The sequence below is a fragment of the Cuculus canorus genome, chromosome 3 (genome assembly GCF_017976375.1).
Source record: "Cuculus canorus isolate bCucCan1 chromosome 3, bCucCan1.pri, whole genome shotgun sequence".
Lineage (NCBI taxonomy): Eukaryota > Metazoa > Chordata > Aves > Cuculiformes > Cuculidae > Cuculus > Cuculus canorus.
In genome coordinates this window covers 37,530,170-37,554,573 of record NC_071403.1, presented here as the reverse complement: position 1 = coordinate 37,554,573, position 24,404 = coordinate 37,530,170, and positions in this window count along the sequence as shown.

Below are 24,404 nucleotides of genomic sequence, written 5' to 3'. Positions count from 1 at the left end.
GCCAGTCACTGGATGGTAGTAACAGTGCTTTTACAGCAACAGACACTTCACCATTCAAGAAGAAACTACATGTATTTCTGTGTGTTTCGTACTACCGCATTACTAGACTGCTAAAGATTTGATCTGAAATCCTTTTGGTATCTGACTGATATAAGGGCATGCTAGACAAAGCCTTCAAAGATTAAGAAATTGATCTAGTATGTTCCTTATTGTTTATAAGGAAGAGAATAAGAAAAGATATGCATCTGTTTTCAGCATTAGAATTGTTTCTGTTTTAACACATGAGTCACTGCTTGACTGTATTGCTTTTCTGGTCTGGAAAGCTTATTAGTACCAGAGAACTAAACTGTAGAGAAAAAAAAACCCACAAGAAAGCATCCAGAATATGTAAATGCCACTTCCAATAATATAGAACTAAAAAATTTCCCTTAAAGATCCCGGTTTGTCAAACACTGAAATGAATGGTGTCCTATTGCATTAAGAGCTAAAAGCAGAAACTGGCACACTCTATCTTTGACTTCCATATTCATTCAGCTGTAAATCTGAATTGAAGTGATAGAAACAGAATTTTGCAAGCAAATAATCTGGGAAGAATCCTTCACAGCTTCTCACGCAATCTGGCTGGATGTATTCTCATGCAGTTCACCCTGGATGGACAAAATGTCATTTGAGGCCTGTGCCAGGGTTCCTAGTACTTCCAACCAGTGTTGGAATTGCATCAGAAATTCTGGTTTTAATTTAAAAGAAGTTATAAGCTTCAAATGCCTATGTCTGGGAAGAATAGTTTGAGTGCCTGGTTTAGATGTAATCAGCACCTAATTGCAGGTAACTTTGTTCCTTCATAGAAATGGAACACTAACTTCAAGGTCTACATTTTGCTGGGCAAAAGGGCAAAGGCTCTGCAAACTCTGGTCCCTTGTAAAGCTGCATACGGAAATTAGCAACAAGCCTAGCTCTGATGACACTTCTGGCCTTCCCCACAGGAACAGAAAGTCCTTGACAAAGTACTTGTTGATTATATGATGATGGTGCAGTCTCTTGGGACCTGATGAATCTTGGAGAAGACAGGTTATGGATAAGATCACTAGACTAGGATTCATCTCCCTAATTCATCTTCCAAAACAAGCCTCAATTTGATGACATCTTTTTGGGGAAACCTTTACCAGAACTATGCAGGGACAATAACATGTATGACTGCACTCCTTTCAAGAGACACAGAGGCTGGAGTTTTATTGATACTGGTAACAGTCCAAATTCAGATTAGGTAATGGCCAAAAGGCTTTCAGAAAAATAAAAATAGTGAAAAAACAGGACAATATCACAGTTTTGCCACGAAGTATGCTTATACATATGACAGTATTTTGTATTCTCTTTGAACTCTAGGAAGAGGAAACATGTCATCACTGCATCTCTTTTCATGGGGAGCTAATGACTTCTAATGCATTTTAGCATATGTAATCCACAGATGCAGTACTTGCTTGTAAGAAATGTTTTTCTTGAAGCTTCTCCAGCTGTTGACATAAAAATTCACCCAAAAGGTAATGGTTTCTTAGTCTTCCTCAAATACAATGATAAATTTTTATGGTAAATAATAAATGGTAACTAAATAAACAGATAAAAATCCTGGTGATTCTAAATAAAATACTGCTCATTCAAAAGTAATTTCAATTGTCCCAATAACATTTTTAAAATGTTATAAAAATAGGAAATGGAAACATCCCTGACAGAAATACATTTGGCCAAACAGTCCAGCCCAAATAATGCTTTTCTTTCTTTCCGTCCTTTTTTAAAGTAAATACTCTTCGACAAAAAGTTTGTCTTTCTCTGTCTAGGATTCTATTGTTTTAGACATTCTGCTGCACACAAAAGTAGTGAACATTTAGTGTGCATGCCACACTGCAAGGAGACATAAGGCCTTTATTATAAATGAATTCCAAATAATTAGTGTAAGAGATCATGAAATGTATATAGGAAAAAAAAGATTGCCTGAGCTGTATTACAAACATGAGGGGGTCCAGAACATTAATAGGCAATCTGCACTACTGCTGTTCCCTCAGGGGTCTACCGCAGGTGGTTTGTATTTCTGGTCTATAAATGTGTATTATACGAAATGAAAAATTTGTTTTAAAATTTTTCAACTACACCATTTGAGTTTTGATTCTTCTTACCTCTGTTGTCCTTGAGAGAGAGACAACTGCTTTATTATTGTTACCATTACCTGATTTTGGAAAATCTCAGCCTGTTAAAAGTCCTGTTCCACTTTAGGGTATTACCATTTCTTTGCTGGTTCACTGCAACACTCAGACTCCAGAAAATGTAAAGATAATGACAATGGGGGTAAGAGTTAATAGGATAAGTAAAAGAAATCAAGAACTGAATTTACAGAGCCCTAAGCTTTCTAAATGAGACGGCATATGTCACAAGATGGGACACTGCAGAGAAAACTAGAATATGTGTTTGAGACTGCCCTATATCATATCCCAGAACACAGTTTCTATTATCAGATTTTTTTTATTTTACATGATGTAAAGTTCATGGTTTCTATTTGTATTTGTACTGTTTACTCTAATTTCACTATCAGTGAAATGCTTTATCAAGTAAAGGTCTTAGAAAAGAACTAGTTATGAGACTAATGAAAGAGACACCAAATATCCTTTGAGGGGCTTTTTTTTTTTGAAGAATGGTACATTGCAAAAAAATTCTTGCTGAACAAAAAGCTGTTCCAAATTTCTGGCAAAGCACAAGCCCCTTTGCTGCTGTGAAGCCAATTCTCCCTGTGAGGAACACCATTTTCCAGACTAGTACTGCACAGTTGCTGTTCCTTGAAGTAAGGCTTGATCACACCAACATTATTATTCGTCCCCTGTGGTGCTGATATGAAAAGAAATAAAGGTGAAATGTTTACTAGGGTGAATTTTCAAACTGCCCAGTAAACAAGTTTAGCACACAAAAAGTTGATAAAATTTACTGGACTGAAAAAAGGCAAAGTGCGAAGCATTAATAGACCATCCTTAAAACTTTCCAGTCCTCTTAAGATTTGAAACAACGTTATCATCACTTAATGACCAATGAAATGTGAGCAGCAAGATAGGCTCATAAAAGAAAACATTTGACAGTGCAGTACCTTTACATTTTTACAGGACAACACTTCAGAGAATGAGTAATTTAGCAACTTGAGTCTCAGTGTTTTTTGTTCAAAACTCATGAAAACCCTTTTGAAAATGCGTGAATATTTCTTTTCAATTAATGGTCGTTCCGAAAGTGTCTTGCAGGGTAAGAAGAGACTTCAATCTAACAAGGTTCTTGTTATGTTCATAAGCCCATAAACCACTAGGTCAAAGTTTCCCACTGGTATTTTATCGTGGCCTTCATTCAAAGCCACTGAACTCGATGCAAAACCTCCTGTTGAATTCATAGGCTTTGGATCAAGGCCCAGGTGGCTGCTGAGTGGAGTGCATGAGAGACTTTCTAATCTGAAAGAATGGTCTTATTTATAACAAACTCCCTTTTGGGGAAATCACATATATTTTCAGTGACTATTCAGAGACTTTGGTAAGTACAGTTGGTACATGACTAATTAGTATCATCTACCGAGTCTGAGATATCCCTATCAAAGATATGCATGTCTGTGTAATGTGCAGGGAACACGGGGCAACTAGGAAGCATTAGACTGCGTGTTCATGTATGCAAAGAGAATCAGGTGTGAGTCCTGTCATGTAGTTTGTCTATGAAAGACATCTGTCATGGTGAGGATTACTTAAACATACTTGCCAATGCAGCAAGTACAGTGCATTGAAAAAAGAAGGCAGAAAGATATTACTAAGTTAATTCCAAACTACAAGCAGAGCAGAGGACATCATTCTAACAGTATTGTGATTCGCTGCGTGGTGCTGCTGCTGATAGCCTTGATATTCTGTTTGTCTGGATGCACAAGAAGTAAATCCCAGTGAAATCCTTCTAAAGATAAGCACAGTCAAGATTTCATTTTAGATGGCAGGTACGTCAGGACTAGAATCTTGGTCTCTGAAGTTATCATTTCAGTTTGCTATTCAGCTATATTAAATACATTCCTGAAGAGGCAAGTGAGACAACTTCTGATGAGAAAGCATCAAATTTCTGGTGGCACATATCTTCCTTCCTGTCAGAGTTCATAATTCATAAAGGCAACCAGCACTAATATTATTGATTTTCAGGAGAAAATAATAATAAGATATGAAAAGAGCAGATGTTTCAAACAAAAGAGAAATTTGATGAGAAAGAGGAAGAAATTTTATTGGAACATTTTTCCTGAAAGTAGTTACTCTTGAAACTTGTGGTAAGAAAAGTCTATTATGTAGTCTAGTCTAATTTGCTATATTTCAGTGTCCATTACAATCCTACTCCGAAATCAAAGTGTGAATCCAAACATTTTGTGTTTAACTAAACCCTAATGTCAGATGAAATCTATCTAAAAGAAATAGTTGGGACTGGCTGAAGTTTATTCATGTAAATGAGCTATTCTTTGATGATACAACTAAATGAAGTTGTATCACATATTATTGTACCACATATTATACAGGCATATCTCTTATTTATTCCTTCGAGCAACCAAGCTTAAGATTAGAGAATAACAGTGAACACTACTTACCTACACTACTAAGACCTATAATAAACATAAAAATACTAATATAAAATCAATATGAATTAAATAAAAGACATGAAAAAAAGGACATAAAATAAAAGACATGCTCTGAAATGTGTAAAAGAATTCTGTTTCTGTGTTGCAGAATTTTATATGAGGCATAACCCACAGGAAGGTAGAGGTGCTGGAGTCAGTTTCTTCGAAATTTTTTTCTGCATTTGATTTGTAAAGGCTCAATGTCTGTTACTAAAGTACTCCCATTTAATAACTTACCCAGATATTAGTGGTTAGGTACATACCACAGTTGCATCTTTTACAGACGTTTTCAGCTTAGCAGACAATGGTGCACGCTTTTAGAAATTCTTTGCTGAATTAAAGCCTTTTCTCAATGGTTGTGCTGAAGTCCATTCCTATTTTTAAAAATTCTGAATTTAACTTTTTAGTGTAATTCTAGGATGTAGTCATCTAGGATAATAACATTCTGATGATGTGATAAACTCCTTTAAGCTGCTGCAGTTCTATTTGATTTACTTAGCTGAAAGAGTAGTTTTATTTTAAATCAGTAAAGGTAAATTTATTTTAAATCAGTAAAGGTAATTTTATTTAGACAAGGGTGGTTCTTCACAGGGCAGTGTCTCTTCAACACAACAAAGCAGAGAATTATTGTTCACAAGACGATAACTTTTCCCTTTGTTTCAATTTATGTGATCAACAGCAACCTTCCCTCCTCTCTCTTTTCCTAGGCTTAATGTTGTTTAGCTGAGGGCGAGTTCAAGCACTTAAAGAGAAGACAGTTAGGAAAGCAACATGTTGCTTCTCATAATTTGAATGGAGAAGAGGGGTGTTCTGTCATCCTTCAACACATGCAGTTATCATTTGACTGAGAAATATGTTATGCAAAGTACAAGAACCTCTGAATGGAGACAGAAATATGCCAGAAGTTATTTAAAAAAAACACAAAACAACCAAGCAAAACAGCTATGGCAGATCTGACAATATGATTCGGCCTGTTGTTTCACTTCTTTGAGGCTGCTCTTAGAACTTGACAGTGAGGCACTCTCCAGAGCTGCCCTCATGCTGTGAGAAAGAAATACATAAAGAAGCAAGTTGTGGGAGTGGAGTTTTACTTTTGAGTACATGAAGGAGCAGTTTCTGAATATCGGCACTTGCATATAAGGATTACAGTTGCACAGTGTATAAATAGGGAAATTTTGGATGGAATTCCCCATATTGTCATATATTCTCCTCAGGGCAAGAATGTTTTCGCTCTTATGTTTTCACAGCCAAAACAGATTTGCTGCGAAAGAACAGTTTGTAGACTTCTCGAGTTTAATTGAGCTAGATCCACAAATTAAATCTCTATAATTTCCTTGTGTCTTCAGAAATATAATTTTGGGGGTTGGTGTAATACTCATTTCCCACATAAACTTCAAAGTCAACATCAGATTAGCAATGTTTCACCCCTAATATTCCCACAGTTTGGTGGACTGCTTCTTGCAAAAGAGCAAGAAACAAGTAAAAAACAAGAAACAAGAACGAGCACACCTACGCTTGCTAGCATTGCAGTGAGATCCTGCCCCCATTTGAACGTGGTTTTGAGTTATGATAGTCCTGGGCCTCCACTGTGAAAGTAGTCCCAGATACATTGATCTTTTATATGTATTCATCCCCAGTTTTGATGCTAATTCATAAATACAGTGATATTTTGCATCACATACTCCATAATCAGTCTCCAATTCTGAGCTAATCTGATAATCAGCTCCAGGTAAGCACAGACAGGAAAAATTACTTTTGTGCCTATGAGAACATGATCAGGATCATAACTACAATGAAGAGCTCAGAGATTGTCTCCTTCTATAAACTGATCTGACTTCTCATTACTTTTTAACATTAAACTTATAATACAATTTGTCCAGTAAAGCTTACACGATAAGCAAAAATACACATTTTCCCTAGTGTACCTCTGGACTATTTTTAACTTCCCAGACGTATTGCAGATCACCAAGATGCTTGCTGAAAAGTATATTTGATATTTAAAATGCATTCTCAGCATTTAATTATCTTTTTTTATGAGAGAACAAGTTTCCGGGAAATGTCATACAATGACTCTGAAAAATGGAAGGAACTGGAGCCTGTGTTTATTACGCCACAACCAATGTGAGCAACATTTAAAATATATAATTATCTTGAAGTCTGGAGAATTTTGCAACACAGATTTTTTTAGTGCAATAAACTGTATAATAATTTTTTGGCAAGACCAAGTTTATTCTGTTTAAATGTCTGTGAACTTTAACAATCAAATATGACATTCCCAGATGCTTTAACTTATATAACTGAGTAGGAGAACAATATGCAAAATGAAGTAAAGAAGAAGAAAGACCTGTTTCTATGTGAAATTATTGAAAACATCAGACTAACTTCTGTGAATGGCTATTTTCATCTTGCAACTACTCATCAATCATTCATCTCATCTCCAGTTTGGCTCACAGCACTCATGCCCTCTATGGGTTTATGCCATAAGTCTTCTTCCAGCTTTCACCAGTATTAAGGGGAGCATCTGAAATTAAAACAATTAGTGTACCAAATCAATATAGTGTAGGTACTGAGTCAGATGGATAATGTCCACTGAGCAAAGGATAAGCATTATGATATATTTCTGAACATAAGCTGTGTTCAAAACCAGCCCTTAGTTACAAGCATGCTTTCATGGGGACAGGGAGTAAGGTGAAAGCATCCTGACAGTTCCACACCTCAGCACCAGCAGGGGCCAGCAGGAAAAATAGACACCTCAGTTGCTCTCTTCTGCTCAGCCTCATTAGGAGTTATACACAGGTACCAACATTCCCGTCACTCTGTGCTACCTAGACAGGACAAGGGTTGAAAGACAAATATCAAGTAACAGCCGGAGAAAATGGTCCAGATCATCACTTCTGAATAGAGTTTGAGAACATTTGGAGCTTATAACCATTCTATCCCGTGGCAGGGGAGTTGGAACTAGATGGTCTTTAAGGTCCCTTCCAACCCAAAACATTCTATGATTCTATTATTCTATGAATACACCAGAATGAGAGACAGAATCCTGCTGAGAAAGATGTGTTGGAATAACATAACATAACAAACCCAGGTCAAGACATTGTCATAAGATGGTAGATGTGATCTTGTCAGCCTCATCAGTCAAAAACTTGGGTTTAAAAGTGGGAAAAAATAATTTTATGGGTGTAGACCCTCTAGGGAGATTTGTTATTTTCCCCGAAATTGCAGCTCTCTGATGATATTACATAATGACTTATTCATGCTTTACTTTCCTTACATATTTACCTTAGACAAATTCTAACCAGGAGTTCAGAGAAATCTCAGCCTATGTGGTGACATTAGATTGGTGGAACGGGAATAAGGAGAGAGAGAAGTCTGGGGTATTTGTTTTTACATATTTGACAGTGAGAGTCCTACACCTGAACATAGATAAGAACCCTTGCAACCAGTAACTAGAAATTTCTCATCTCTTGAAGATGCCAATGACAGAGTCCCTTGGCAACATAGCTGGTGCTGATAATATATGTCGCTATTTCGTATAGATAAAATAGTCCAGAAGCCACATTTTAGTATTTCTGAGAGCAGGAAGGACCATGGAGTTGTCCCCCAGTTTCGTCCGTATACGTGCAGGTAGCACCACAAAACATACTTCTGTACAGCTTACACCCTGAAGAAGACCAAAGGATACATCTTCCCACACAGCTCATTTGCTAGTAACACTACCAACAATTGTGTGTGGTAGAGAAGCTCCTTGAACTCAGGTCTTGGCAAACAATGCAGTTCTTTGGTTAATCTTTAACTGGACAACTGATGTAGAACATCCATAATAAATTCAGTTGAGTTTTACTCTACCCAACAGAAACAGTTTTTCTGGATGAATGGGTCATTGCTCTACAGACAAAGAGTAAATTGAGAGTAAATTAAGCACATCTAATTGGAGAAGCAAATCTCTCACAGTTTCAGAAGGCTTTGGTCTCAGTAAATAAGCAGCTCTTCCCTTGCCAGAAGTAGCAGTATCACAACAAAGGACTTCTTATGCTCTGTACAAACCCAATGCCCTCAGTCCCAATATGATCACTACACCTGTTTTTATCTAGAATGGATGAATACAAGACCTTTATATGAATTCTTTTTCCAATTCTTGTAGCTGTTGTTGGTACTTACATGCTTAATTAGTCCTTTAGTAACCATTGTCTTTTATAGTTATGCAATTAATCTAGATATGCAGCACAATTTGCCTTTTTAGAGTATGCGAGTATCAACAGATTATATGTTCCTTTGAAAAGAAATAGATATTTGCTGACTGTTTCCTCTTACAAGTTTCACTAGACAGAAGAGTCAGGCTCAGACTCAGTGAAAAGCTGAATAATCGTGCTTCCTGCTCAAGTATTTCTTGAAGAAGGATCTATTACAAATTAATTTCTGTGTGGACTGTGATGAAGGAAGTTTTTCTATTATTTGTAATGGTGTCTTGCTGACAAAGTCCTTAATCCTTTAGGCTGATTTCTGTCCAAACAGAAGACAGAAGGCTGACGTCTGCCTTAACAAGGTTTATAGTCTACATACAAACCAAACATAATTAGTGTACAAAGATGGTATTGCAAAGATGCATAAGGTGATAATGAGACTGTATGTAAATGTCTAATGCTAGCATATAGCTTAACGATCAAAAAGAACCATATTTGATAGAAATGAAGCTATATTACTTGTAAGGAAAAGTGTTGTAATTAAGATTACAACAATGTGCGTGGAGAAGCTTTATAATAACACCAGCTTCATGTAAGAGGGCTTTTAAGCTTTAATTTGTCATTAAAGCAGACCAATTTCCAAACCTCACTAAGCAAACAAGTAAAAAAAGCGTGGATTTAAACTATTAGTTTAACTCAATTGTTAGGTCACACTCCATTTTTGCATTATTTTGGCAGACTTTACTACTCTTGTTTTGTTTTTTTACTAATAAAAGAACAAAAAAAGGGAAAAAAAAAGAGATCAGATTCAAACTGAAGAGCCCTGAAGAGGAGATATAAGAATCCAGGTTCTCAAACAATCTTAACCCAGTTCTACTCTGGTACACCTTTTGGGGTGGATCATGCCCAGTGTGACTGAAAAAAGGGTATGACAGAACAAGTCGAGGTTCTAATCCAACATTTTTAAGAAAGCATATAGACTTTTTTCTTGAAAATACTGTAAGAGCTCTGCCTTTCTTGCTTGCTATATGTCATCTTTCTTCAGTGAGACAAGGTTTTTGTGACATAAATATTCCATGGACTTGATTGTGAAATGGGGAAGAAGATTTAAGACTGCATGAGTAACACCCACACTGGCATTTCCTAACTTGATTTTTCTCCCAGTATTGTACAAAAGACAATAATTAAAATAACAGAAAAAAAACCCCCAAAATAAAATGCTAAGGCAGTACATTTGCAGTAGGTCTCATTGTAAAGTCAGAGTTTGCCTAGAGCTATCTTAGTTGTGACAATTATTGTCTTTTCTCAGAGGTAATTCTTGGCAAATATTGGCTATACAAAGCACATATTGTAGACTTAAGTTGTGAATTTTATTTTAGTAATGACATGAGATTTTTTTTATGTGTTCTTCCTTTCACAGCTTCCTTGAAATATAAGGCAGATGTCATGATCTCAATGCAGTTAGATAAACATGGGCGTGCTTTGCCTTTTCAGATTCCCCAAGATACCCTGCATGACATTTAGGTGCTAGTCCAGAAGACCACAGGTCTCTCATATGTCCTGTGTCTTGTCTGACATCCTCCTGTAGATGTCCTGGATAGTTTACGGCACCAGGCACGTCTGTTTATGAAATTTTATCACATTTTCTGGGTCTGGACTTAATGCAGAGACTTGTTTCTATTTCAGTTAAATATTCATTGAAGGGTTTATGGCAAAACACTATTATCCCATTTGTGACTTCCTGCATCTTTTAGAATGCAAAAATCACCAAGCAGTGTCAAGGAGTGTTCAAAGTGGTGAAGGCACCAGTCTCTGAGCAGAGAGAGGCGTCCAGAGCATTTCCCTACTGTTGATTGGGTCAAAAAGTCCAGGCTGCTTCATTTCCCCTTTCACTTCATGAGGATAGTAAACAGCTCCCTTCTAAAATGCTCAAAGCTCGAGCTATTAAGAAATATGCACTTTTCTTATAGAAAATAGTACATATTTGGAAATATGTGAAATTATTGCAAACACAAAAGTTAGCACGTTACTTCTTTACAAGCACTGACAGTTCGCCCTTCCAAATGACTGTAGCCTGTGGAGGAGAAAGGTGGTACTAGCATGCTAACTGAGGATTTGCCAAGTTTCTCCTTTTTGAGGAAAGAAATGCAGGGGATGGAAATGGGTTTCAGTAGAAAATGCTTGCCAGAAGCCAGCAGTAAATGAAAGTCTGGCTACAGTCAACTGTAAAGATTTTTTTCTGGTTTATAAAATAGTGAGTTTAGACTCCTAGCTGCCATTCTGATTGTCCTTATGTGGGTGAGTGAAGCCAACAGCTTCTTGTTTTAAAACATCTTTTCCATAACTAACAAAACCCCACATAGTTTCTGTAGAACTGCTGCTGCAGACTGATATTAGTGGTCTTGCTTTGAAGTTAGAAAACATGGAAAACTTCTGTCAGAGCCAGCCTGATGAAGTGTTTGTGCTTTGTTCAGCTCAAGATGTCACTCCTTGGACAAGCCACAATTGGCAGTATTGCTGAAATTGTGGATTCAGGTTTCCACATAGAAGCAACCCTAAAAACAGAGTAAATTAGGTCTTTCAAAGATCCTTCCTGATTAAAATTTGCTAGTTTTGGAAGTCGACTAGTCTACTTACCACTAGCATGGATGTCTCCATGGGATTCTGAAATCTTGAGTGAGCTTGTATCCAAAAATTCAGACTTGGGACTCTGATTGATTTGAACAACAGAGATCAGTAATAGAGAATAAGAATTGGTTTCCACATTCCTTGTCCAAGAGAAGCTGATTTTTCAGGACCAGGTTTCAAAAAACTGGTGATAGATGGTATAGTAGGGATAATACAGATGCTAGATCACAGTGTGCAGGAGAATGGAAAATACAGAACTTGTGAGTAAATACAATTCTGTGTACCTCTCAGTACTGAGTAGGAGTTATTTAGTCCACAAGGACAGAGCTAAAATAGGGCTGAAATTTCATGAGGCCAGATAAACTGACTCAGCAGCTCATACTTCCCAATCCCTTTTGCTCCTTTTCTTACTCCCTACTCTGGGCTGCCTGTGCTTGTTGTGCATCACCTGCAGCACTGTGACTGACCACTAGACCCATATAATGGAAGGCTCAGGAAAGTTAATATTCCGCAGATTCTTTCCTTGCTATTGGTGTTGATCAGTATCATGACAGTGAGCCTACAGGCTAATTTAACTCTATACAGGAATTGCTATACTATGCTTGCATTGTGACTTCAGTACATTATTGTATCGCTTTACTAAATGAAAGTCCCATGTGATGTCAAGTATATGCAAATAAGTAAATTTGGTATTAACATTTAAACTCTTCTCAGGTGACATATGTATGAGAACCTAGTTCGAGAGTATTGGACCCTGACAAGCACCCATGACATCCCATCGTGGCCAGATTTAGCTTAGTATCTTTGGAAAAAAGATACCCTTACAAAAGAAGTGGATGTTTTTCTGTCAACTCAGTGATGTTGAGTTGTCTCAGGAACATGTTTAGTGATAGCTGTGAGGCAGGGAATGGGATGGAAGAAGGGCAAAGGCAAGGAGATGGAGTAATAGGTTGGGGGACAATAAGGCTCTAATGATCAGTTAGACTGATTCAGTTGCTTGTGAAATCATAGCCTAAGTTTCATTTTTGAGGGCTAAGACTATGTACCCAAATATTTTCTATTGATACATGGTAACTTGTGATATTAAAATCTCTAAATCCTGAGCCCTGAAACAAAGTTAACAGCAAGTAGAAGAGAGAAAATATGCAGAAGGTATTGGAAAAGGTTTTGTAGGTCATCAATCCCAGTCCTTTCACAGCTGAGTCTTCTGAAAAGAGAACATTCCTGAGGGCAATTAGAGTCATATTTATTCCTTAGCAAGCAGATTATGTTTACTCCAGCAGTTAAAATATGGACGTTCTGAGTACAACCATGTGAGAAATCACAATGATGTTCCCAGCTCTCTCCGGAGGCTGGTCATTATGGCAGAGCCAGGCCCCTTAAAAACTAATTTGTAAGTGCGAGACCAATACTCTTATTGTGCATGATCAAGTCCAGGCAGGATCTAGAGAAAGAAAGACAAAACCAAAATAAGTTGATGAAGAGTGCACTCACTGTAGCATATTGTACATACAAATATATTTACTAATAATCAGCCAACATATTTTTGTGGTTTTATTTATAATATTTCCTGCTTAACACAGGACGGGTTCTGATCTGTAATACAGAACAATCCTGGCAGTCTTTGTTGTAAAGGTGCAGTTCTTAGTAGCGCTGAGTGCTCTGAATCCCCTGAAAAATATGTGTACACGCACATATTAGCTACTGGGAAAGTATTGTTGTGTTTAACACACGTAAAATTTCTTAAATATCTTAAAGAAGAGCAGATGTGATTCAAACTTAATAGCAATGTGGTTGTCATCCTTCATGCAAGTTCTTTGTAATTTCTTTTGGTTTTTTTTTTCCTGCTTCTAGGTTTGTGTTGGTGAATGCGAAGTCTTTCTGCGTACATTGCATTTGGCATTCAACGTTGAGTAATGAATAGACGCTAACTTCTCTATTCCACCATCACTGCTGATGCTGCTGTGTTACATTCTTTGTTCTATGATGATTTTACTTCACCCTTTATATGCAGCTTCTTGGAATGAATTGTTCAAATTGCAGAGCTTTATTCCCTTTTCTCTTGTCCCAAACAAGTTACTCAATCTTCATTTTAATTACACCACATAGTTTACATTTAACTCTAACATTCATTACTAGCCTGAAACAAAAGATACAAGGGATTAATTCTTCCTCAGTTCAGGACAGATGAACTTTCAGAACCCATATACATGTTCTGGGTTTTCAGAGATGGAAACCTCTACAGTTACAAAACTGTCTTAAAACCACATAAACCAATTTCCAGATTTAATGGTAGCCGTACCACAACTATCATCCTAAACTAACTGAATGTTCCAGTTACAGAGCTAGAAAAGGTAGTCATTATTGTGGGCTGCCTGGAACTTCCTCTTTTCCATGGATTTTCCTGTTAATGATAAAAAAGCATGGAATGCATAAAAAAAAAAAAAATCTTAAATCACAGTCTCAGTGCAATAATTCAGATCACAACCACTTCATATTCTTTTAACTGATAGTCTACTGACTAGAAAACTCATAGGGTACATAGAATATATTTGAAAAGGAAGAAGGGAAAGGAAGGGAAGTGAAGGGAAGGGAAGACAAAAAATGTACATAGATAGGTTCCTCTAACAGTGAATAAGAGAAAGGATTCAATCAAATCCTATCCTTCTTTCCTGAATGTGAAGGAAACTCAAATAAATTTGCAGATTTAAGGTTTGTAGTTTGTTCCTCCTTACTTAATAGAATAAACCTGAATCAATGTATGGAAGAATATGCTTAATATCAAACTTGTGAATAATTCCCTAAAACCATTAGATCAGGAACTAAATATGTTACATAGTTTTGTTGGTCAGGTGTATTCTCAAGCTGAATAATCGAAGTTCAAATTCATTGTCTACTTTTCTTCATAGATGAACTACATGAGAATTAGATTGTAATATCTTCTCACAGAGATACTCAAAATCTGCCCCAAGATGCATAACAAAAATGTATCAATAGTTAAAGTATGTGTGGATGAAATGACTAGAGGATTTCACATGAAACAAAGAATTATGTAAGGAGTCATTTACCCTACCTGTGTGTCTGGTGTTATAGGACTATACTTATTTTTTTTTTCAATTCAGTTCCCTTTAAGAAAATAACACAATTTTCTGTCAAAACTCTTCCAAATAGATATATATTTGGCAAGAGTCTGGAATGAAGTCCTCTGAGAGGGGAGACAGTGCAGCCTGAGAGTTTTGGTTCCCTGTCTGTTTTGGAGGCGTCCTTGCATTCTTTATTTCCATCTCAGAACAGAATTTTAAAGTTGCTGAGTCAGTTTCTTTCAGTCCTTCTGCCTGAGAGGGAGGGAATGTGTGTTTGATTCCTAGCCCACTGGACTCAGAAGAAAACCACTTGCTGGCTTCAACAGTCTCATTGGATTTGACTTGTTCTTCCCAAATGAATAATTTACCTGCTCAAAAATCTGCTGCTTGAAAGTGAAAGAGAGCCCTGACACTTAATTTGAAATAGATGTGGAAAAACTCTGGGTCCATCGCCCCATTCCACTGAACTCAGCGGAACAGTACTTCCAAAGCAAGTCCAAGGTACCTGGGTTGTATTGTCGCATAATTGAATTTCCTCCTTTCAAGGAAAACTTGACTCTGTAAACTAAGACATTAAAAAATCCAAAATATGTCAATGAAAATAAACTTTTTAAAGAAATCTAAATGTGATTAATTTAACTCCTCTCATGGCCCATTAATTTTTATGTTCAAATCTCAGCAATTCTGCAGTTCAACTGAGACTAGAAATATAAAGCATTTGAAATACAGCAACAACAGGGTGCAGTTATGAGATTTCCAGACCAATGCTGCAGATCCAATGGATTGGTATCCAAATCTTCAAGTGCATGCCTGAACTAATTTGTTAGGACAAACATCCACCACTTTTTAAGTACAAGTTTCCCTTTTCCTTCTTCATGTGTTTAACAAATACTGAGAGCAGAATGTCTGCTTTAAATTAATAACTTGACCATTGTTCTGAAGCTAGAATATACAATGCTTTTTCTTATTGTTTTTTTTCCTAGTCTCTAACTTTTGTCTTCCACTTTACAACAGCAAGTTTTTCTGTGAGCAGCAAAGTTAATGAAGTCCAGTTTCCTATGAACTGTCTCCTGTCCCTCTCTATTCATATGTGGTGTGGTTGCTGGCAAATGTATACAGTCTCTGGTCATGCAACTGTGACCAAGTAGAACTAGTTCTGCCTGCCTTTCCTCAGTGGAGGTATTAATTTGGGTCTTTCTCCTTAAGCCAGCATGTAGTTTATAGGAATTTTGAATCTTGCATGGCTCCTTTAAATAAACTGCTCAAGAGGTTAAAAATAAATTTGAAAACTGAGGCTACAGGCAGATATCAGCTAAACCATATGGTTACATCTCTGGAAAGAAATTCTCTCCCTCCCCTGCCCAAATTAAAAGATCAAAAAATAGACTACTAATTTCAGTAGATTACACAGGTATAACCCTCTCAGAGGAGAATGGACAAAACAATTTAAGTGGAAGACACTGGAAATATCTTAGTTTCTTTCCAAAGGACATGAAGGAAGTCATAAGAGGGCGGAAATCTTTATCTTCTCCTTCACTCTTGTAAAAGGTGAAAACATGGACAAATCTAGTGCAGCCTGTACCATATTGATTAGCCTGCAAAATCAGAGAGTAGTAGTCAACAGCTATATTTGGGTTAGTAATGTGTTTCTACACTTGAACTGAGCTGATAGAGTAAGATATAGCTTATACCTAAGCTGTTAGATGTCAAGACAGAAAACACTTTGTAGGTCATTCCTTTCAGAAAATACACGTTCACTTACCTTAGGTCTGTATTTCAGCTTGGACTGTTAGCTCTACAGTTGATCTTTAAACATAACTACTTTGGAAGTATGCTTCAGTATGCCATGGCAGCTAAAAAGCTTCTCCATCAAGTCCAGTTGTGGGGTTTCCACCTCTGGAGTCACCATACAGTAAAGGATTGATGTCCTTGAGGCTCAAGGTTTCCCAAAGAAAAAAAATCTTTTTTGCACACTACCATGCAGATTTAAAGTAAGTCCATAAAGAACGACTATAATTCTTACTTTCTCTTTGAAGTCATACTTAAGCACTGGAATTATTATGAATAAACCTTGAAACCAAATTTTTTTGCATATGCATTTTACTTCTAAACTTCGTAGTTTTCAGTGACTTCTTTTACATCACTGCAGTGAAGTCTTTCTATAAGCTTCCTAATTAAATACACTCTGAGCTTGGCTGACATCACTGTACCGGAGAGCAGAGTGTCAGGAAGTGTTGCTGTGGTCGCTGAGCAAGGTTGATCATGCATCTTCTCAGCAAAAACAGGACAACACTCTGACAGTTCTTTTGCTTTCAGTACCTGAACAGTACTTGAACAGTACTGATCCAATGCACTGCTGACAACAGCATAAATGTTAATAAGGTTTCCAAATTGTGGATTCTGGTTCAGGGTAGTTTACAGGTACCGAACTCTCTAAACTAAGGTACAGAAGATGCACAGTAAAACAGAAAGCACAGCTAAGCAGTCATGGATATAATTTTATCTGGATTTTTTAAACTTCTTTCTTTTTCTCCAAGCAGATCTAAATGAGAAGAATGACTTCAGTGACTATAGGGAGGAAACTGGCCTTCAACAGAGTGGAGGTATGCATCAGCTGAAAATTCTGGCTTCTGCAAATGAGTTATTTTATAAGGTTAAGTCAGAGTTTCCATCAATGCAACTGTATTTTTGTCAGTAAATCACAAATACTTTCCTATTGATGTTAGTCCGCAATTTGTTAAGAATTTACTGAGCAAATAATAATAGCAAGTAAAAAGAAAATGCCTCAGCCTAACTTCATTTTAGTCCGTCTCTATGCCTCCACGTTTCTGATCTGTTTTCAGTTTCAGCTTTCCATTTGAGACGTGATTTGAACATAACTTCTAGCAAATAGCAGTGTTGGGCCACAGGCTTTCTGTGAACTCTTACTGGTACCTTTCAGTTTTTACCCAAGCTATGACATCTCTCTGTGCCATATAAACATATCCTGATTGTCGGATTTCCACTTGTGTATCAGTGTTAGTGAAGAATTTGCAGTTCAGTGGAAATGAGCGATTCTGCCCGAGAAGGGGCAGGATCCAGCTCACATGCCCTTAATGTTGTCAACTTTGATGGCATAACTCACTCGGGGAGTATAATTGTATACGGTTGTTACATAAATGGCCTTAAGGCCTCATATAGACTAGAGTAGAGTAGAATAGAATAGAATAGAATAGAATAGAATAGAATAGAATAGAATAGAACAGAATAGAATAGAATAGAACAGAACAGAACAGTTTGGGTTGGAAGGGACCTTAAAGATCATCTAATTCCAATCCCTCTGTCATGGGCAGGGACACCTCCCACTAGATCAGGCTGCCCGAGGCCCCATCCAACCTGGCCTTGAACACCTCCAGGGATGGGGCATTCACAGCTTCCCTGGGCAACCTGTGCCAGTGCCTCACCACTCTAATGATGGAGAAATTCCTCCTAATGTCTAAACTAAACCTGCCCCTCTCCAGTTTATACCCATTGTCCCTAGTCTTAACACTATACGACTTTGTAAGCAGTCCGTCCCCAGCTTTCCTGTAGCCCCGTCAGGTATTGGGGTATTCATCTTTTCTACTCTTTTTAAAAATGGGCACAATGTTACCCTTCTTCCAGTCACCAGGCACTTCTCCTGACTGCCATGACTTTTCAAATATCATGGAGAATGGCTTGGCCACCACATCAGACAATTCTGCCAGGACTTGTGATGCATCTCATCAGGTTCCATAGACTTATATATGTTCAGGTTCCTCAAGGTGGACACGAACCTGATCCTCCTCTACAGTGTGAGGGGCCTTTACCCCTCTGGTCACCATCTTGTTGTCCATTGACTCAGGAGGGGTGAGGAGAGTGGTTGTTCATGAAGACTGAGGCAAAAATGTTGTTAAGTATCTCAACCTTCTCATTTGTTGATACCATTTCTAGCCATCAGTGGGGGTACGTTCCGTTTAACCTTCCTTTTCTGATTGACTTACCTGTAGAAGTCCTTCTTGTTAGTCTTTACTTCCCTTGCCAAGTTCAGCTCCAGCTGTGCCTTGGCCTTCCTGACCCCATCCCTACACAACTGGGCAGCGTCCCTGTACTCTTCCCAGGTTCCCTGTCCCTGCCTGCACTGCCTGTGCAGTTCCTTCTTGTTCTTCAGTTTGACCAGCAGGTCTCGACTCAGCCATGCTGGTCTCTTCCCTTCCCTGCCTGATTTCATACATTTGGGGACTGAGCGCTTTTGTGTTTTATGGAAAGCATCCTTAAATATTTGCCAGCTCTGTTCTGCTCCCTTGTCCCCGAGGACCATGTCCCAGGGGGTCCTATTGACACTGGCCTTGAAGAGGTGGAAGTCTGCTTTCCTGAAATTTAGTGTCCCGACTCTACTCCTCACCTGTCCATGACTCTCTCAACTTGTTTTCTTTACCCTTGTATACATTAATACAGAGGCTGTGACTCAGGTAATGCCACAAGTCTTTTTGTAAATGAAAACAGATCGTATGAACATGGCATTGAAGGGTTCTGACTAAAATCCTGTTTTAACACTTAACATTTGTGAAAGGGGAATAGCTGTTTTTAGGGAAATCACTGTTGTGTATGCTACAGGGATGCACGTGTGAAAACAAGGCAGAGAAAAGTAAATCTAAATAATGGAGCAGTTTATAAGATGGGAGCAGAGGGAAAAGAGAAATAAAATGGCAGCTTCTCATGAACCATAACTGAACGCTCAGAGGACAAAATAGAAGGATTATTGTTTGCAGATGTGATTGTGGCTACAAAAGAAGGACATAATAAACTGACAAACAACCGACCACTTTTATTTAAAATTGCTACAGAATTCCTCAATAATCATCCCAAACACTGCAGTGTACAATTGTCATATTAATAGGGCAATTATAGTGACTCTTGTAGTAAAACTTTTTTGAGTAACTGTGTTTTGAGAATGTTATTGCAGGAAGTTTTAGACTGTTTTAGTAGGGAATGAACCAAAGTAAAGTGGTATGGATAGACTGGGAAAGCAAATCAGTATAATAAAAAACAAATGCAAAAAAATGTTGGAAGATAATCATAGTTTGTTAAATATGTCCACATTTTCTGTAGAGAAAAACATGACTGTGTGACATTCAAACAAAATTCACTATACTGAAGAAAGCTAAAGCAGTGCAATGAACCAATGAGGAAAATGAAGGTACAGTTGCACCATGCGATCTCATACTTTCGTTAACTTAAATCTAAGCTAGTACATGTAACAGTAGTTGCTAAGATATGACAACATTAGCTTTAGTACATGCTAGTAACCAGACTATGAACTAGATCTAGGTCAGTGTCATATGTGCTTTCATATGCTAGCCTCATGGCTAGCATGTCATCTTCTCCTGCTGCTCTTACCTGTACCAAGATTAGGCTAGCCATGGTGGGTATCTGTCCTGGTCATCCTTCATTTTGCTGGGCAGACATAATTTCAGGGTGTACTTCTCACCCACGGTTAGCTGTCTGAAAGCTAGTCATGTAAACAAGTAGTTCAGGTTCCTTCTTTAGTCAATGGAGAGGATGTGTCTTCCAGAGAATGATTCATTTCATCCCAGAACAATTGTACTGCTGGGGAAATGATCCAGTTGCCTAAATATAGGAGCTCAGTACCATTTGAGGTGCTCTACAGTATCCAAAACAACATCATAAGGCTGGCAGGCATGACACGGGACTTATGAGAAATCTTGGCCTTCTGGGCAGTCAGTAGCTGTAGGCCAGGTTCCTATGGTGTCTAAACCAGCACTAGATGTCTATGTTTAGGCAACAGAAGCGGGCCTGGAGTATAATTTTTCTTCAAGTCAAGGACTAGTTAGCAGGAACTTCTGTGCCAACAGCACCATCTGAGATGCGAAGAAGATCCTTGTTTTCTGGAAGAGAGGTTATTCTGTTGCTAGTTTTTGGATTTATTTCCAGGTAAAAAAAAAAGGGAAAATTTCAAGATTGAAGCCCATACTGTACTATGCATTGTCTTGCCGTGTTCAGAATGAGGAAGGCACTGTAGAAATAGGGGAGTTACAGGGACAAAATTGTTGCTGTAGACCAGATTAAATCAGAAGGGAGAGAAGAAAAGACAATGTCTGACAAAGTTAGAAGAAATATCTCCTGAAAACAAGGAATGTAGGTGCTGCTGTTGAGGCAGGTGACCATAAAGACTATGTCACAGCTGAAACACTGGAAATTCAAAGGCTTGAACAGGAAAGATCTGCAATCACACCCTCGGAACAACAGAAACCAGATGGCAAAACAACTAGTAAACTGAACTGTCAGATTAGTACCCCAAATGGAAACAAGAAATCAAAAAGCAAAATTAAATTATCAGAAGGATTAAAGATTCTTGGAGGAAAGCCCATCTTAGCCTGACCAGGCTTTGACAAGCTGCTTGAATTCTACAATATTGTGTTTAACGTAAAATAGGGACAAGGACAATGAAAATGCCCATACTATACCCTTGTGCTGGTCAAAAAAGCTACGCTTATTTCATCCTTGGTCCTGAAAGGATCTAAAGAGATCTCATTGCATTTTTGAGCAGAATATTCATGTTAAGATTAATAGCTAACATATAGAATGGTATGAGCATACAATAAAGTATGAATATTAATGCCACTGCATCTCAAGAACTTCACTCTGCACTGGCATTTTCAGATTCTCCAGTAAGTAGTTTTACTTTATTTGCATCAGCTGAGGTGGTCATGCATGTTATTAATGTCTTCTCTGTTAATGCAGATGTGAGTCACAATGGGTTCTGGTTAGAATAACCATGTTCTAATTTTTCTGCACTGGCAATCCAAGTGTGTGGGTAGGAAGCTTCACTTTATGCTTTGACTCCTTGGTTAGGAGTCAAAAACCAGAATGGTAGTTCATACTGTGCAATACAGACATAGCTTAACTAAAAGTGAAGCCGAGGTTCAGAGTTGAAACCAGAGTGAACACTGTTCATGATACAGGATTTCATAAAATGTTATAATAATCTTAGAAGTACTATGTCCACCTAGAAAGTCACAGGACTCCAGGCAGCTATTAGGGCTTTTATTAGCTACATTTGTTAAAAATTCAGTGTGAAAATAAAAACATATGAGAGAGAAGAAAGGTCCTCCTAGAACAAAAAGACCGAGAAGAACTGAAGATTTTTAGGGAAATGAGAATGTGTTACCCACCTTCCTCAAGGGGAAACCAAAGAAGAACTGGTATTGTTACAAATAATCTACAATATAAAAGTCTCTAAACAAAAATACTTATGCTATTAATTAAATGGAAACCCAACAGGAAGAGAGAATAATAAAAGAAATCTTTCTTTACCAGAATGAACACTGCTTATTATCAAGCCATTGTAGTTATCAAAAAGTGTACTAGCAATTTGGAAATGCTAAGGATTCCCCAAGTGTGAAGAACCCAGAGCACAGCAGAGTTATTGATGGACCTGTCTGGAGAGTGCACCTTCAGAACTGCAGCTGCTGGGGAAAACTGAGTGCACTAAACAGAGAAAGCATTAAAAGAAAATCTTCCCTGATGGATACTAGTCAGTACTCTTCTGGCATGGGGTAAGTGATAGCTCACAGCTGCAAGAGACTCAACATTCCTTAAGCTATCTACATCAGAAAGCAGACAAGCATGTTCAAGGCCTCTACATAGCAATGGACATCTTCTGGGATAGGGAAGAACTATATAATAGAAATTTCTATATAAAAAACTTTCCCCTGAGCCACTAAAGGATGCGTTTAAATTCAGTGGTGCAACTGAGAGCAGAATCTAGTACTGTGTTTTACTTATGTCTTTTACTATCAGATCTGATCTGTACAGCAATTATTATATTGGATTTTAGTGCTAATACTGCTTAATGCACTATTGCAAATTGTTGTGGGGCCTCAGTAGTAGTAACTGAAAAGAAAAACCTAGGATAAAATCCCCAAAAAGACAAGTTGTCAAAAGCTTGATTAGACCTGTGTTCAACTTTTCTTTACAGCACCTTAATGCAAGATGGCTAAAAAGCCATTTTTTATTATAATATCTAATAGGATAATTAACTTTGTAAAGAGACAAAACTCAAAGTGATTAGGACAGATGGAACAGAAATAGGAAGTGCCTGTAGCTAACTTGCCCTCTATGTACTCTGCAAGCAAGTCCCTGTTTCCAGGCTTGGTTTTGATTCACTCAGTGACTTTTTGAGTCTCAACAAATTCTCACCAGTCTCTTCTGGTCTGGTCTGGCCAGGGAACAGGGAACAGACCAGGGAACAGCCAGCCAGACCCTAGAGCAGATGACAAAAAAAAAAAACCTCTGGGCACCAAAGGGGCCTGGGAAGAGTTTGCTGTGACTAAGAAAGTCACTGAATGAACTAAAACCGTCTGTTGCTTGCTCTGATTGCAGTCCCACTGCCTCCCTTCACAAGCAGCAGGCTCCTGCTTCCCACTGTGACTCTTTCCCACTCTTTCTTTTCCTCCACACACTGTGGTCTCTGCATGCTTTTCTTCTCTCCCCTTTTCTCACTCCTGCTGCCAATGCAGGCCATGTGATTCTGTGGAAAAGAGTTCTCTCTCCTTCCCTCTGAGTCCACCTGAGCGCTTCTTCCTAAAGAAACATAACACAGAGAGTCCAGGAGAGCACCTAGGAAGACGTCTCATACACTTGCCCTGTTCTTGAAACCCTTCCTCAGCCTCTGCTTCTAGCCATTGTTGGGGCCAGGAAAACGAACCAGATAAACCTTTACTCCGACCCAGCGCAGTGAGCCTGTATGTAGCCCAGGCGAACCCTCACAGGTACTCATTAATCCAGTATCCTAAACAGCGCGTGGGAGGCAAGAGGCGTGTCAGCTCTTTTCCTAGCCAGCACACAGATGAATGGCTCTGACACTGCTCCCATCACTATCTCAATACATTTAGTGACTTCAGTGACCTGCTATGCTGACATCCTCCTATGAAAGCTGCAAAAATTAATCATCTTTAAAGTGAGAAAGCAACAGCGAACTGTAGCGTGCAAAAAATTATAACAGAAGTGAGGCTCATTTTATGGATTATTCATTTGGTCATTGTTTGCCGGAATGATCTTTAGTGTCTGCCCCAGTTCAGTATTTGACTCTAGCAAAGAGAGCTGGAATATTAAAAGCAGAATTAGGAAATATTCCAATTAATATGTATTTTCCTTTGTTTAAATGCCTTTATTCTATCACAATTAAATATTGCTGCTTCTTAGATCAATTCAGGAGTATTAGAGCAATATTGTTGCTAAAAACATATATTAATAACATTAATAATATATTCAAATATAAGGCATTCAATACAGTGTTTGTTTCTTGACATTGTTTCTTGAGAGAGGAGGGGTATTCAGTGATGCATTGTGCTAGACATTACTTTTGATGTTGTTAACTAAATTCAAATTACACAGCAACATCATTGTATTTGCTAAACAGATGAATAGACACGCAAGGGAAAAATAAAGCCAATCCTCATTTTAAGAAAATTGCAGCCCACTTGTCACCACTGAGGATGACATTTAAATTAGTCTCCTTATAAAGTTTGTTACTTTATTTCTCTCTTGTTCCAGTATTGTCTTGTAGTTCTAGTGCCTTATGTACCACATAGAAATATGATGAAGCTATGGCCATACATTAAGGACTTAGAACCATAAAGCAATTAATGTGCCTACTTTTCACAGAAGTTAGCTTCTAAGAAGGTGGTTATGATGGTCTGAGTTTTCTACTCTAAGCAGGTAAATAAGGTAAAACACAAGGAATGTATAGCCCTGATAGTCTTTTGCTCCACTTCTACCAGCTGCAGCAGGGCTTGAGAGTGAGGAGGGGGCTACAACAAAATGTTCTTC